General features: G+C 43.4%; 1 long non-coding RNA gene across 2 annotated transcripts; it reads left to right on the plus strand.

Annotated features, from left to right (window-relative positions):
* Positions 1–1,242: 1,242 nt before the first annotated feature.
* On the plus strand, positions 1,243–10,375 carry LOC140001622 (uncharacterized). Of its 2 annotated transcripts, none has more exons than XR_011807063.1 (4): positions 1,243–3,870; positions 6,971–7,112; positions 7,874–7,986; positions 9,972–10,375. It is a non-coding gene; the product is annotated as an uncharacterized lncRNA (long non-coding RNA). The 2 variants fall into 2 exon arrangements; XR_011807064.1 differs by having other exon boundaries at positions 1,243–2,196.
* Positions 10,376–16,713: the final 6,338 nt, after the last annotated feature.

Here is a 16,713-nt window from a genome sequence, read left to right on the forward strand (position 1 = left end):
GAGGTTCACTTGCATGGGATAAAAGCAGACAGGTCTGTGACAATAGGACGAGGGTGTAGTACTGCCTTCCAGATACCTCGTGAAGATTTGAGTCTGAATGTACTCCTGTGGGAAACATGAAATATTTTATCAGTGGGCTACTGAGGATGATGCTAAGTTAGCTGAGTCAGTCTTTTTATTTGTTCCCTGGGAGAAATAAAAGATTTCTCTGCAGACAGAACAGGAAAAGCCAATATATAATGGTTAGAAAAATCTCAAATGCAAAAAAAAAAATAATGTTGGACCCGTGGAAAAAGACTGCCATCAGGCTGTCTGTAGATGTAAGACCTGATTTGAATCCTGCTTCTGCGTTGTTGTCAGCCAGCTGGAGGAATACAGCAGCCACTGGCCTAAGCAGGGACCAGACTGTGAAAGGATTTTAGGTGCCTTAGCATGCAGGTAGGCATCCATCAGGGCTTTTAAATGTCCCCGGGAATTAGGGACCAATTTTGCCGGGCTGCAGAACACCTTTAGGATCGGGGCCATGAGCCAAAAGGCAGATGTAGCACTACAAGAACTGGGGTGTAGAAGGTGAACATTTAAAATGTGTTCGCTCTGATCCCAGGAACAGCAAGGAAAGTGCCAAATCTGAAAGGGCAGAAGAATCCCAGGCACCAAAGGAATCTGCAGGGCATCAGAGGGACAAGCTGCAGCCCCTGCCAGGAGCAAGCAGGCCGCACAGATCCCCATTCTGCCCTAGCAGTTACCTCAGGGTTACCACTTGCTTCTTATAAACACAGCTAAATCAAATGCGCAATTTGGGAGAGCAGAGCTTGGCCTACTGCAAGCAAGAATTTCAGATTGTTGCTTCAGACCTCTCTGGATTTGTGGATTACCTCCTGGTTCACTTGTAGGATTTCACAGTCTATCAATCACAATTCTGCCCCAGGGTTATTTATCTCACTTCTTAACAGGTGCTCACAGGCAAGTTACATCTATAAGGCATCCTGTGTGCCTTTTAACATAATAAATAAGAGTAGTGATCTTTACCGTTTTCAATTTGAGTCTAATACCACAATTACAGATATATTAAAAATGTACTGGTATTGTATTGCTCCCAAAACTAAATCCTTCCTTTTTTTTTTTTCTTTTATTTTTCCTTTTATTTTTATTTTTTATTTATTTTAATTTCTTAATGAAGTTATTTGCTTTTTTTTTTTTTTTTTTTTTTTTTTTTTTTTTTTTGGTAGTTGTGTGTCTTTGGAGCTGCCAGACCTATCCATCGACTCTAGAGGGAAGCAAAGACAAGCTGGCTTCGAAGTCAGACCTCTCTTAGATGCCTATAATTAGGTGGGATGAATGCCTTGCTATAAGCTGTATGCTTCATTTACCCTTGCTGTTTAAAGGACACAGCAATTCAGCCCTCCCTGGAGTGCTCTTAATTAATTTTTGTGCAGCATAACGAGGGATGAAAGTTCCGAAAATGTTTACAACACTCATGAACATAAGCATAAAAGAAGGCCAATATGAAATGCTGCATTTGCTTGTTCATAGATACGTTAAATCTTTAAAAAGGATTGATCCCTTTATATCTTTAGTGCTTTTTGAGACTAAACCCTCGAGGGTTTGTTCGGCCCCGAGCAGAGCAGCCTGGGGGGAGGCCTCATGGCGGCCTGCAGCTCCCTCACGAGGGGAGCGGAGGGGCAGGCGCTGAGCTCTGCTCTCTGGGGACAGCGACAGGACCCAAGGGGATGGCATGGAGCTGGGACAGGGGAGGGTCAGGATGGGGGTTAGGGAAAGGGTCTGCACTGGGACAGGCTGCCCAGGGCAGTGGTCACGGCACCGAGCTGCTGGGGTTCAGGAAGTGTTTGGACAATGCCCTCAGACACAGGGTCTGGTTTTGGGGTGTCCCCGTGTGGAACTAGGAGCCGGGCTCGATGATCCCTGTGGGTACTCTTCCAGCTTGGGATATTCTAGGACTCAACAATTCTATCCTTCAGCTATCTGAAACTGTAAATCCCAAACCATGCAAACAACAACCACATTAAAAAAAAATAAGAAATAGAGGAGGCGCCAGCCCCGGCTGCCCTCAGCCCGGCCGCGGCTCCCCCGCGCCCCCTGCTGGAGCCGCCCTGCTCGGGCCAGGGCCGGGGCTGGGCGGGCTCGGGCCGCCCTGAGGTAAAAAATGAGGCCGGAGGCCTTGGGACAAGCACAGAGGTGAGGCTGGGTCTCTGGGGACAAGTGTGTCACTGGCACTGGCTGTATCACGCCACGAATCCGCGTTTTTCCACACCAAAATGTGCTGAACGTCGAGCCTTGCCTTACAGATTACACAGGGCTCGCGCTCGCTGTTACAGATGTACGTTGTGTAAATTACATGCTGGAGGCAGCAGAAACATATTGCAAGTGACAAGATGAATTGTTTAATCTCCTTGCTTGATTGCAGATAAACTATAAATCAGATTTTATCTCTTCGTAGTGAAGGAGAAATGTTGGGGATGAGCGAGCTCCTAAAAATAACAGAATAGCTGAAATCGCTGCTTTCTTTAGAGCAAATGTAGCCCTTTGGGAAAGTGCAAGAAATCCCATCTGTGTTTCTGAAACTGAAGTAAATTTATTGCAGACATCTCTGTATTTACTGTAAATGGACATATTTTGTGTTGCAAAACAACATGTTGCAGGGAGGAGAGATTTCTCTCATTCAGCTGACTCCACAAGGTTTTCTACCTGGAAAAGCTCCGTTTAAAAGATGAGTTTGCTTCACATCAGACACCAAACCCCAGTGCCTGTTTGTTTCAGTTCCCCCCACACACTGACAGCTGCTGACAGAGGGAGCTGAGGCAGGAGGTCGTGAAGGAGCTGTGGCTTTTATGAGACAAGGCAACTTTCCTGGTTATCAGACAAGCCGAGGGTTTTACAAATAGCTGCTGCATTGGTGACAGGTTTCTTCATGACTGCCATCTCTCTGGGCTTTCCTGACACACTTTTCACTGTACCTGCTAAATGCTGTCACGTCTTTCAGTCCCTGTTAGATGAAAGGTGGGATTACAGAAAATAAGCTTTCTAATCAAAGTGTTTAATCGGAACTGAAAAAGAATCCAGAATGTAATTCTGAGGTGATAACAACGAATGTTTGGTTTAATATAGCGTACCCCATGGGAAGGCAGGGAGCTCAGTGCTTGGATTCAGCTGACAGCACCAAAGTATCTTTGATTTACACTGTGGCTGGAGGTGAGCCATGAAATATAGATGAACGCGCATCCAAATTTCCCCTGAAGTTCAGCGTGCCACATGTGTCCACTACAAAGACAAGTTTGGAGCTAGATTTTAATCTGAATTTTTCCGAGGGGTGGAGAGATTTCAGCCAAAAGTTACCCTGTAAAAAGGAGAAAAGGAGGCAGCGCGCACAGGGCTGAGGCACTGCGACACTGTCGTTTTACATTAGACTGCAGAGATATAATATGTCTGGTTTTTCTTGTAATGCTTGGCCCTGTAATTGAATGACTGCGAGCTTATCCAGACATCAACTGCTCTTGTGGCAGCACAAATCCCCTTGCAGAGTTGTTATCTCCGATTGCTCCCAAATCCAGACAACAACTGGCTTATGAGAATGCCAAAAATGCAGAGGCACTCAGGCAATTGCTGCGAAAACAAAGCAGCGAGCCACGGATGGCGAAGAGGGGACGACGAAGCAGGGCACTGTCGCTGCTGTGAGGAGTTCAGCACAGAAAAATGTTCCTGGACTGGGTCTGCGATCAGTCCCCCGGCGCGTGGCCCGGCAGCTGGGATCAATACCGCTGCAGCCAGGGTTCCCAGCGAGCTGAAGCACAACAAAACACGCTCACGGGGGCACTGCCTCTCGAGAGCACGCATTTCCCAGTTAAAATGAAGGTCAGTCGTAAATTACATCTCTGATTCCCTCGGGATTTCTCCCTCTCGCTCTGTTTTGGCAGTTTAAGGCCTCTTTGATATTTGAGCAAGGCCTTTCCCTTAGCACATCTGATCTTGATTACGGTTTATGGCAATGGTAATTCTGTACCTCCCCAAGGCAGCAATTTTGAGAGGAGAGAGGGAAAGCAAGTACAGTATGATTGTTTGGGAGAGGGGCATGCTGTGGAGTATTTTAACCATTTCTCCGTTTTATGGCTGTGGCTCTTCCACACCGATCAACAGCATTAATACTGAGCCCTTCCTATGGCAGTGCCTCGCGTCCACCAGCAAAATCATTGTGTCTGGAGGCAGAAAAGACCAGGCTGTGAATTTATGCGTCTAAACACCAAGCTCTGAACAATGAAGCTGTGGTGTGGATGTATTTTTTGATGCTTTGTTTCCTGGTGAATACAGAATGGGATGGGTGCAACCCGGCCCAGCTCTGCCTCTCCGTACGTGTGGAAGGCAGAGGGAGATGCTCCACCCGGGGACACGGCGCTGGGAGCATTTGAGGGAACGCGGAGGTGGCAGAAACGTTGGTGCCGATTTGTTTTTGTGACACGTTAGGGCCATGGGTGGTACACGGTGTTTTGGCACACAGCTGCAATTGCAGTGAGGGTTTTTGAGAGACCGTCTGTAACATATGCTTAATTCCCTTACTGCTTTCACTTCTCTGCCTTGGTTACACCGTAAGCTCTCCGAGTTCGCTGAGGCTTTTCAGAGGGCTTGCAGTGGCTTTTACAATGTGGAGGGCTCTTGAATTTGAATAACTACTCTTGAAACTCTGGCACCACCGGCCTGCCCCCAAACAAAAAATATTCTTGCAGACTAGAAGTGCGATTCACAAAATGGTTCAATTGCCCTTCAGGCACTACAAATGCCATCCAGTTAGCAAAAGCATGCGATGGGTATGGTTTCTTTTGAATAGGTGACCATAAACATCTCCCTGGGAAGTGCAGGCAGCTGGGACTGCCAGGCTGGTCACTGTTTGAATGGGGTGCCTGCAGAAACACAGCGCCAGAATTGCCTGTCTTTTTTTTGTTGTTGTTTGGTTTTGAGTGTTTTGGGTGGGAGTGGTGTTGTGTTGTTGTTTTTTGTTTGTTTGAAGTTTGCTTGTATAATACTTTTTTAAAACATGCTGTAGTGAACCTGCTCAAGGAGGCTTTTACAAGCCAAAATTTCCACTCCATTAATGCTAAGGAAGGGTCCAACAGGAGATTTTTCCTTTCCCTTTAGTATTTAAGTTAGATCCTCAGTATTACCTTGGGATGAACAACTTGCGAGGAACGCCACATGAAGGAAAAAAGGCTTTCTGCTGTACCTCTCTTGCATTATAACTGTGAGGAACGAAGCAGAGGTTTGAGAGCCCAGGCAGGCAGCAGGGAGCGGGAACCCAGGCTCAAGTGGGAAATGCTGGAGCCAAAGAGCCTCGCTGCGTCTTGCTCTCATAAATCAGCCCAATTATTCTAACAAGGAGAGCTGGGTCCCTCTGCTTCAAGCCCTGCTGGTTTACAGAGAGAGGGAAGTAAATAAAAGAGAACAATGGTGGCTTCTGCTGCAGGAGGGACAAAAGGATAGAGGACAATAGGACGATGCTCCTTGCCACTACTGCATCAGGAGGGAAACAGGGTGGCTTTGCACAAGCCCGAGGAGTTATTCCGCGTTGGAACCGAAGTGAGAATCTGGCCTCAGCAGCATCTCCTGAAGGAAAAAGCAAGTAAAATAGGGAGCAAAGGCACGTTGCTTTCAGGGCTCTAAAAAGTTGTCCCACGGGCAGAAAAAGATGGGGACACAAGACTTTGCAATGTCTGTTTAAAAAAAGGCACTTTAAATACAACCCTGACTGGAGCTGTAATGGCAGGACCAAGGTTTAGCTCTCTCTGTCTTTGGGTTCTTACAGTAAAAGATATATTTTTTGGTTCTGAGTTAAAACTCTTGCAAACTTCTCTTTGAAGATGTATTTTGGTTCCTTTTCTTGCTCTGTAGTGTTCTTGCAATTGTGAAAATTAGAAACTTGTTTTTCTGTAATGGCAACTCAGGTTCTTATTTACTAAATGAATCTGGGAGCCAAAGCTCTAAGCAAACCACAAACTACCATGAGATTTATTAATAAAATATGAGAGCCAAAATTATGTACAGCCTTATTGTTTTCTATATTTTCATCTTGTTCCCTCTTATTGTCCCCTCTCTGCGATGACTGAAACAAATCATTCAGGTCTAGATCTCTGATTATGACACCCACAAAGCCTCCTTGCTATTGTTTTGGCCAAATTAAAAACATTTGTCAAGAGTAATTGTGGAATGGCATAAAAATTCATCTTTAGGATGAGGACTTAATCACTTCTATTGTGATAAATGATTCTTTATGTTAGGTAATAAGTTTTTATATATATATTTAATAAAGAAATGTTTAAAGATTGACAGTTTTGGTGATCTGTGTGACATTCTCCTCTCACAAAAATTTTTCCTGATCTCCCGGGATGTTCTCAGAAGCTTATTCTCTCTTTTCCCATGTCAGTTTTCCTAAAATGTTTTCATCCTGCCCTTTACACCGCATGAGCACGGCACACTTACTTCTATCTTTAGCTGCAGTCTGATAAATTATTCCATTTCTCAGGCCCATCTTCAGTCTCCAGCTAGGTGCTGTGATCACATTTTCAGCCTTTCAGACTCCAAAGAAAGCTCTGTAACTATCAGAAAAACCTCCTCTTCAGTCGTCATCCCATTTACGTTCCCTGGATTGATTTTGGTGAGCTAAATGTATTGTGATGTTCGGAGATGTCCTAGACCCTCCTTCAGCCCCAAAATGTGGGCTTCTCCAGTGCTCCTGAGGTGAAACCTTGCTTCTTTTGTGATGGGAACACAACACGGGGGGGAATTTTTGGTAGGACTTTTGAGCATGACCAGCACACAGCATTCAAAACAACGCATATGAGGCCAAACACCAAGTGTGAGATGGTCTTTAAGTCATTAAAAAGATCCAGAATGATTCATACCTGCCTTTTATTCCCAAGCCTTTCATATTTACTTGCTTTTGCCTTTTCAACCTTTCCTTTACCAGGAGGAGAAATGGAACTTCAAAGCGGGGAGGAGGAACAAAGAAAATGCCTGGATTTCAGGAGCTGGGCCTCTCAGACACGCACCGAGAATCCTGAATCATAAAGTGCAGAGATACAGCAGAGCACGAGACCCATGAACTTTCGGTAAGCCTTGCGGTGTAAAAAAAACTTTGGTAAATTATTAAATTCTTAGTGTTATCTTCAAACTAATCTCTGAATTTTAAAATTATCTTCGTTACCCTCTTTGTGCTGTAGTTGTTTCAGTACAGGAAACGGCACCAGAATCAGAAGTTACAGATGGGGAAACTCAGCCCTTTGAAAATCAGTAGCACTGCACAGCTACTTTGCTCTGCTGGCTCTGAGTGCTTTTGTAAGTGAGCCTATTTTAACTACAGATTAAATCAGAGCTTCCTGATGTAGCAGAATCAAACGGCACAGGCAGCGTCACATAGCTCAGGCAGCACACATGGCCACTTCTATTTGCACTTCACACAGAGCAGAAGCAGAGCAGAGACCTCCAGCTCCTCGTGTCTGGCTGGGGGCTTCGTGGGGCTCTGCTGCCTCCCCTCGTAGCAGCTCATCCCACTGTCCCTGCAGAGCTGCTGGCTGCCTGGTAGGAATAAAGGGTTTGGGAAATGGAGGCTGTGCTGTGCTGAGAGCTCCTGGCTCAGAACAAACACCATGCTTAAAGCAGCTTCTGGCAGGTGAATCCAGATAGAACTTGGAAAAATGGGAGAAACTGTGGTCTGTTGTGTTTTTTTTTTTGTGTCCAAATGCAGCGATCTGTTCGGGGCTTGTGCAGCCCTGGCTGCCTCAGAGCTCCCTTCAGAATGATAAAGCAGGGGAGAAGATAACAAACAGTCATCTGCTGCCGTACGTAGATCCAAATATTTTTTCTCTTAAAGCTTTCCTTTCAGATCTGGGGCCAAACGATGGGCATGGGCCGTGCTGATGCCAGGAGAAGCTTGGAGTGACCGGAGCTGGAGGAGGCAGGAACCAGAAGCGCTTTATGCAGGATGTAAGTCAGCCAAAACCAATGGTCTCTGAGACCTTTTTAAAACATTTCCCAGCAAATACTCAAATGCAGAAGTTGTTTAAAGCAAAAATGTTCATGCGAGGCAATAAGGGAAGATTTAATTTAAGTCCACAGAAGCCAAGTCACACCTCATTGTGTTTGCTTGCTGACGACTTCACTAACAGCTGAAACTATAAAATACGCACTGGTAAAATCTAAGTTAAAATGTTCAGCTTAATGATCAGAGCTGAGCTTCATTCCAACTACTGCAGCGTAGTAACACATGGTTTATGAACAGTTATAAATTAATTTCATATCCATATAAGCACCAATAATTGTACTGTATTATCCAGCTCATCTAAAATAATAATAATAAAAAAAATTGATTTGAAAATAAACAGGCCCAAGACCAAAAATCCACATTTTGGACGGGCAATACTTGTCACCAAGAAGCTGCACACACAAAGGCAGCAATTGGAAGAATAATTGGCCCACAATTACATGCAAACGCAGCATTTTGTTGTTTCCCCTTCCCCTGCAATGGCTGCTGGCTTTTAGCATTTGCATGATGACTTTTTTTTTTTTTCTGAAGGAAAAAAATAGAGCTCCCGTGGGGGAGCTTTACCCGCCTCCCATGTGGAATTGGCTTTTTGTGGAGCAGATTATCCCATTTATTATTATTCATACCTTTAAAGAGAAAGAAAATTCTTTCCCTGCTCAGCCCAATAATGATGTAGGAGGGAGGGAATTGTGAATTAAAAAAAAAAAAAAAAAAAAGAATAAAAAGAAAGAAGCAAACCTCTCACTTGCTACTTCTGCCAGCAAGCCTGCTCAATTCACATCGAGGCCAGCAATTCTGTCCTTTTGTGCTTCTCCTCCTGTTTGTTGGAGGCCAGCACCAGACACTGCTCTGGCCCGGATTCTTTCACTGCATTATCAGAAGCCTGCCCTTCCCTTGTGAGAGCTGAGATGATGCATGCCAATAAAAGAAAAGCAAAATTTCTCTGGTCTGGAGGAGCCAGTTTGTCACTGAGACTTCGCTATTAGTTAATAAAAGTACAAACTATGTGCAAACGTACAGGATTTCAGTTAGCGTGACAATTCTTGAGCTACCATCCTCTTTCTGTCTGCATTCCATCACCACATAGAGCAGGAAAAACAATTGTTCCTTAAAACATTAAAAGATTATATGCAAAAATGCTGGTACCCAGCGATTTCACAGCACGCAGACCGTTAATTGCCTCTCCTTCCACCCGGCAGTGAAGGCATCTGGAGCATTTATCTCTAGTGCAGCGTACTGGGGGATGTATTAGTTTGTAAAATTGAGCAGGGCTACAAAGAAAAGTGCTGAATGCACACGGTGTCATTTTGTAAGCAGCCTTACTGTGAACGCACTCCACTCTAGCACAGCACACGTTTGTTATTCTGCAATATAGGTCACAGTCAGAGCTTATGGGTCATACTCAGTGCTGGAAGAACTACACAGCTTTCTCAATGAGATCACTGATCTGCAAGCTCTCCCATCATAATCCTTTTTCCTCTTTTTATTTTCAAATTATGGCCTTTTCTCAAACACAGTGCAATCATTTCTGGAGCAAATTCAAGTCACTCTGCATACGGCAGTACTACTGACTAAATTACAGCATCCCGTATTTATTTCTGTATTTGCTGATGACCTTAAATAAAGTCTGAATTTGCTGGCACAAGGACATTCTCTTTTACATACAGATAATAAACTTTTCTTTAGTCTCCACAGCACATCAGGAAGATGGAGTGTAATGCTCCATCCACCCATCACTTCAGCCCAAAAGTCAGCCTTGTTAGGATGTATTTTTTCATAGGATGCAAATCCTTTCAGATCAGATGTCTGTTATTTCTCTACAGTACAAAGTTCTTACCCTGTCCAGCCCTAACTGATGTAACACTACCAAACTGAGTGAAATCTGTTTATCTTTGCAAACTTTTTTTTTTTTAAACAAATGTGCCAGAACATCTCTGGACAGTATGAAGATAATGAAAGCATCTCCGGCCCACCACGTGGCAGAAGAACAGCGTGTTTCTTGTTGGCAGCTTGGGAAAACAACAAACATGGCCATCAAGGGGCTACGAAATAGGATAACTGCAGGCTACAAAGTGAGTTTGTACGTAGCAAGGGTGTGAGGGTTATTGGAAGCAGAAGATAAACAACCTAATGCATGTCTCTAATGACCTAAGTTGTCTTTTTCAATATTGAAGTATCAGATAAGTATGGAATGATCTCAGCAGAAACCTACTAAAAATTTTGCACATTTTAATATAGTTTAAAAAACATAAATATTTATTGCAATGTGTGAAATAAGAGAATACTGCTGTCAGATGTCCCCTATCTTACAATAAAGAGGTTTAGAACCGGCTTCTTTTCCTTGTCGGAGAGCCCTGTCCATCCACATCACTAGTTCTTTACTTGCCAGGCTACTCCAATTCTATTAACCCAAAGTAAGAGCCACGATGGAAAAAGGTTGGTGTACCTTTGTCTACACCTGCAGAAGCCTGTTGCTTTTACATCACAGATTTATAGAATGGTTTGGGTTGGAAAGGACCTGAAAGCCCACCCAGTCCCAACCCCCTGCCATGGGCAGGGACACCTCCCACCAGCCCAGGTTGCCCAAAGCCCCATCCAGCCTGGCCTTGAACGCCTCCAGGCATGGGGCATCCATAGCTTCTCTGAGCAAATGTATGGTCATGGACTGTTGTAAGGACTATATATGGGCTAGAATTCAGATCCTGAACCTCAATGCCTAGAAATCCCTTAAAGGATGTTGGTAAAAATGCCTGGTGGTCTCAAATAGACTAATATAAGGTAGTAAGTAGCCTGCTGAAAACAGGCAAACGGGAGGATCTGTGAAGACAAAGTATTGGAACAAGGTTAGACTTCTGAAAGTAATTTATTATCAACCACCAGCACGGTTCTGTTCCTGTGACCCATCTCCTACAGTCAGCTCCCAAACATCTTTGAGCAGGGGCTTGGAGAAAACAGGTCTGGAAAGTGGGAGCAGCTGTCCTGGAGTAGGGAGTTTGCCACGCTGGGTGTATCCATGGAGAAATGGAAAGATACTTCTCCATATCATTGCAACACTGCATATGATGTGAAGTATGCATTTATTAAGTTATTTCCATCCCTCCCCGTAACACACAGGTTGAGAACATATAATCCCATTATTGCACACCAAACACCAAGCAAGATGTGGGACCCAGGAAAGTGGTAGAGTCAGAGCGTTCAGTTGAGGCTGAAAAAGTAAAGCCTCCGCTTCCAGATCTGTCCCCAGCTTTGGGCAACTTACCAGCAAGCGTCAGGGTCCATCAAACAGGATAAAGGTGTTAACAATGTTATGCATGTGTATACGCAATTGTGTATATTTATGTATATACACACAAATACTTGGCATTTGTGAACACTTTCTAAAACAAAAACAGAACAGCATGAACTCAAATCTTGTTTCGGTTAAATATACATATTTTCCTTCTGATTTCCTTCTGATGGTGGACTGCAGGGTGCCAAAAACATCACCATGTGAGGCCTCAGCAGAACGCTTCATTAAAAAACAAAAACAAAAAAGCAAAAGTACACTCCAAACTGAACAAGCAACGCTTGTTGCAAATCGTTTGAAGAACAAAGGGGATCAACAGAATTTGCAACACAACTGAAGAATGAGACAGCATTTGACCAGGAACTTGGAGTACTAACTGATGAACACCAACCACTTCCAGGCATGCAGGCTTCTGTGGAGCTTGGGCAGCCACCCGGATTTTCCCCTGTAGCCACGAGTTTTTGAACTGGAACAACTTGAAACAAGAACACTCAGGTCTTCAAAGAAAAGCCCCAGAAGGTAATAGGATTTTAAACAAACATCTTTCACGTGGAGCTGCGTGTCACTAGAAGACAGAATTTCCCCAGTGTGAAGGAAAGAAGCAGATTACACTTTTTTTTAGCAAGTCCAATGAATCCTGTGTGCACTCATGAGCCTCCACATCCTTGGTCACTTTTTGGCAGGGTAAATTAACCCTTGCTGCAGGACTGCATCACATGTGCTGCTTCTAACTAGACCTGGGCTTCTACCTTTAGAGCTAACAACTTTGACTAGGTATCACCAGGTATCCCTTGTGACTGACAGTACAGACTAGGTTTTCTTTTTTCCCAGCTTGCTTCATGAAACCTGCTTTAGACTTGTCTCATAACCCTTTACGATGAGCTGGACTAAGAAAGATGCTCCTCTCTTCCCTTAGGTGGCCGTTTTCTGCTGCACAGGCAGCTCCCCTTTTGTCCCATGCCCCGAAGGATGAAGTACCTATTCCCTTCAAGCTAGCACCAATTCTCCATGAGGGACCAACATTTAATGAACAGTACCTTGGGTTTGTCTGCTACAGCAAACAATCCTGCTTAATATTGCACAGTAAGCAGCACAGATCTCTGACACGATTTCTGTTACTGAACTACTGCATAAACATACAGAGAATTACTGCTGCCCTTCTGTTTTTTAAACACCTTAAAATACAGTTCAGATGTGAGCACTATATAAAAAACACATCCTCAGTGCCTAACAATCATGCTGATTTTCAAGCCAAGGGTTCTTACTGTACAAGAGAAGAGGCTTTAAAAATGCAAACCTTGCAGAACACAAAAAAGATTTTGTCTCTGGAACTGAGACTGATAATCATGCCTGATCAGTACAGGTGTCTATCAATGTTATATCAACTTGATAATAGAACAACAAAAAGAGAATGATAGAATAATAATTAAATCTAACTCTGAATATGGATAGGTAGGTTTGAAAGCACTAGGAAATAAATTTGCCTTTTTTTAAAAAAAAAAATACATGTATGTTCAATTAAATCAACTACATGAAGTGGGAAAAAAATAATACAAGTTGCAGATCCATCATGGACTATGATGGAAATAATTTTTAAGTGTTCCTATATACCAGATATCTATGTTAGGAGAATGAAATCGTCAAGCTCACTACAAAAGCATTCTCATCTTAAATACAAACAAGCACGGTGCTCTGGAGCATGAGAACCTATGCATATGAAACTCAAATAAAATAACACCCATGATGATTAAAATTTAAAGTGATCTATTTTTTACCATACTTTGAAAGAAATGTTTAAAATCAAGTGTTAAAAAATGCTGAGCCTCTTCCTTTGCTTTATAGCCACTAGGTAACACTTCCACCTTCTTCATTTAAGCTGGCCGCTGCAGGAAGCTGTGTGCCTGTCTCTAGAAAGATACAAATGAAAAAACTCAACACTATCTTAAGTACTTCAGTGACAAGTGCAAGTATTCTATAAAACAGGAGCGGAGGTAAGCAGAGGGGAGAAATCATCCCATATAACTTCAGGTGCCTTGGAGTGAGATGTGTGCCAGGGACACCGAAGCTCCCATTCCAGTCAGAGGAACCACGACCGGTCCCACCTCCAGAGGGCGATTGATCAGACTTCTCTCCCAGGCCTCTTCCTGAACGTGATGGATCTGTGCTACAGATGCCCATTTTGTTCAGAAAGGAAGAATCCTATTCCAAGCACTTTACTTTCCCCTTTCTGATGTGCAGATCAGGCATACTGACAAACAGTGCTGGCTTTGAACGATGTAGCAAGACAGAGGCTTGCGACAATCACAGTGCAAAGATTTGACACCATCATCATCAGTCCTGCAGCTCAGAAAGACATCCAAGCCTGCACTAAAATTGGCTGTCTGATCTACCATACTGGCAACTGTGGTGCATCTGTAGCCTTGTCTTGCAGAAGTAGACAAAAGATGCAGATTTTATTGCTCGACAAGATCTTGTGAAACTACTTCTCAAACTACTACAAAACAAAGCTTCTTTTTATTAGCCCTACGTCTTCTAAAAATCGCGTTTTCATAAAACCAAACTACAACACTTCACTCCTTTTCACACAAATCCCATAAGCTAATGCCATGAAATAATATGTAACTCTCCTGCAAGCCTGAACCTCTCCGTAAGGTCATATTAATAGCTAACATGCACGTAAATTGTGTCACCTACACACACCTGTTGTTTTTTTAAAGGTTGGATATTGAATAAGACTTGGTCTGAAAAACAACTGAGAAATACAACAATCAAGGAAAACACAGGGACAACTGAAATGAAAGGCAGATTTATAAAGTAGCAAGGGGCAAAGAGCAAAGTAACAGCAACTCTCAGTTTTAAAAGAGGTGTAGAGCACTTACCTGAGAGGCAGATGCAGCGCCGTACCCCTACCCACACAATCACAATGACTGACAAAGCAAGTGGAGCACAAACTGAACCTAAGGCTAATCTGTCCTTCTCCTGATAAGGAAAATGAGATAAATATCTGTATTTAAACACATACATACATTTTAAAAAAAAAAAACAATAAACTCGCTGATTTTAGGAAATCTTCCACATCCATACATGTCTTTAAAAATTCAACCAAATCAATATTAATACATTTATTTACTCTCAGTCACAACTAAAAAGATGGGGGGGAACCTTGTAAAAGGAATAAACTGTTTTACCTAATTCATACATAAGCCGGCAGTCCAGGAACCTCTCAAGCTGAACGATAACTTCAGCAACTGCTGCAAACTCCAAGTTAAGGATAATTTCAGCACCTGCCATGAGCTACATCTCCTAATTCAAATTTCTCCTAACAAGCAAAACCACCTAAGGAGTATTAGGTACTGGTTTTCTGTACGGGACTCACCTAGATGGTGAATTAACTGTAGACATTCAATCCTTTTTCTTATTGTCTTTGAATGTTCTCGTTCCAGAATAAGGGTGTCTTGTTCCAATTTCACTTAATCCACTTAATCTGTTTGGAATAAATCTCACTCACACCACAAGCTCTAGATGGACCTGAGATACCGAGTTCTGGAATTGCATTTTAAGACCCAGTCATCTGGTTAATTATAACTTGCTTCATCGTTTGAATGAGCAATTCTTTGGACATCCAAAATTCTGTCTAGTCTGGGGAAACAAACATCCATTCCAAGGGCATCAAATACATCGACAGACTGGGTTCTCTGTAAAACCCAGCAGTTCACTGATCGCTCTTCCTAAAAGAGCTGCCAGGGTCAGAAATAAAGGAACGTGTCTGGCGTTGGGCTGGCAGTACACTTACCCAAGGAGCTGGAAGCTCGGACGGACGGACTCTCTCACATCTGGGGGATTTGAAGCGTCACCTTGCTCAGGTGGCTGCTGGTTGGATCCTGTGCTATTCTGGAGAGAGTTCACTCTGCAGCCTCCTGTTGGAAACGGCCACTGAGTGGCTGAACGTGCCAGTTTGGCCAGAAAGAAGTAAAGAGCCAGAAAGAGGAAGAAAAAGGCAGGTTGTCCTCCTTGTGGTCAACCTCAGTTGATTACCAAGCTTCCATGGAAGAGGAAATGCAGGCTGTAACTCAGTACAAGCACAGTTAGAGCTGAAACAGAAATTAAGAGCTCAGCCTCCATTTCTGTCAGGCACCCTTAACCTTCTGGCTTTGCAAGCACTCCACATCCACATTTCCTCTTTACTTACCACCCCAAAAATTAGCACTCATCCCAGCCCACTCAGCCCTTTTCCTGGTAATGTGGTTAGCAAAAGCTGCGTATGTGGAGGTGCCTGAATAGCGAGCATCCCCGCAGTAGCTACGGATTCAGTGACTGCTTGTACCCGGGGCTTCCGCCAGTGGTTTGTGTAACCACCTCCACACAGAATTCCTTTCTGCATACCACCCAAAAGCAGTTTCTCTGGTAACCACCAAACACCATCATAAATAATAAACTCTGTTTACTTGGCAGGAGTCAATACTCGAACGGTTTGAAAAACCTGTTGATCACTAGAGCTTTACGTGGTGAGTACACACTGCAGCGTGGTTATAAAAGCTGGGAGTCATCACCTCTCCTCCAGCTAAGTACTGTTATTGGGAAGCCAGGTGGAAAAGCCACTACATTCAGGAAATGAGCCCAGAGCTCTGCCTGCATTTCACAGGAGCTCTGAATCAAGCACAGATATGACTTTCATAAACTGCATCTCCTCACAAACCAAATAAGCTGCAAGACACCCTGAGCAGCACTTCAGATCCAGCACTACAGTTTGGTAACCTGAACTTTGTCATTAAAGCCCCTAGCTTTCAACAGTCAAGTACCTTGCTGGATCTAACCCTGAAAGCCATGCAAAAAACAACATAGAAAATTAAGTTAGGAATAAATATGATGCTTCAGATTTATAACCGGTCTTACTTCAGGTAGTGTCTTTCACAAGCCAGCCCCACAGAGCTGCTGTGATCTCCAGATTATCATTTCTCTTCTAGAAGTGTCTTAATTCACGTCCTCTGAACAAACTGAAGCTGTTTAAGAAAATTTGTCAAGATTTGTAAGTATACCAGACAATCGATAAAAATACAGAAGACCTACACACCTGAATAAGGTTTATGACTTCAATAAAAAGAAACACTGCATTCCTTTGGGTCAATACAGAACAGAACGACAGGAGCCATTCTTAAGCACCATTCTGCAGGTACACTTCACAATGACTGCCTCACTTGTGAGTTATTCTATGATGAACAAGCCCTGGAGATAGGCTATTATTGCTCTCCATTCGTGAATCCAAGTTTAAACAGAAAATTTACAGTTTGGGACTACAGAAAGAGATTTAACGACAGCTTAACTTCTTATCTGAAATTTGAGAGGCGCAATGGAAGTAAATATTAGCTAACAGTTATATTCCCCC

The sequence above is a fragment of the Anas platyrhynchos genome, chromosome 2 (assembly GCF_047663525.1).
Source record: "Anas platyrhynchos isolate ZD024472 breed Pekin duck chromosome 2, IASCAAS_PekinDuck_T2T, whole genome shotgun sequence".
In the NCBI taxonomy this organism is placed as follows: Eukaryota; Metazoa; Chordata; class Aves; order Anseriformes; family Anatidae; genus Anas; species Anas platyrhynchos.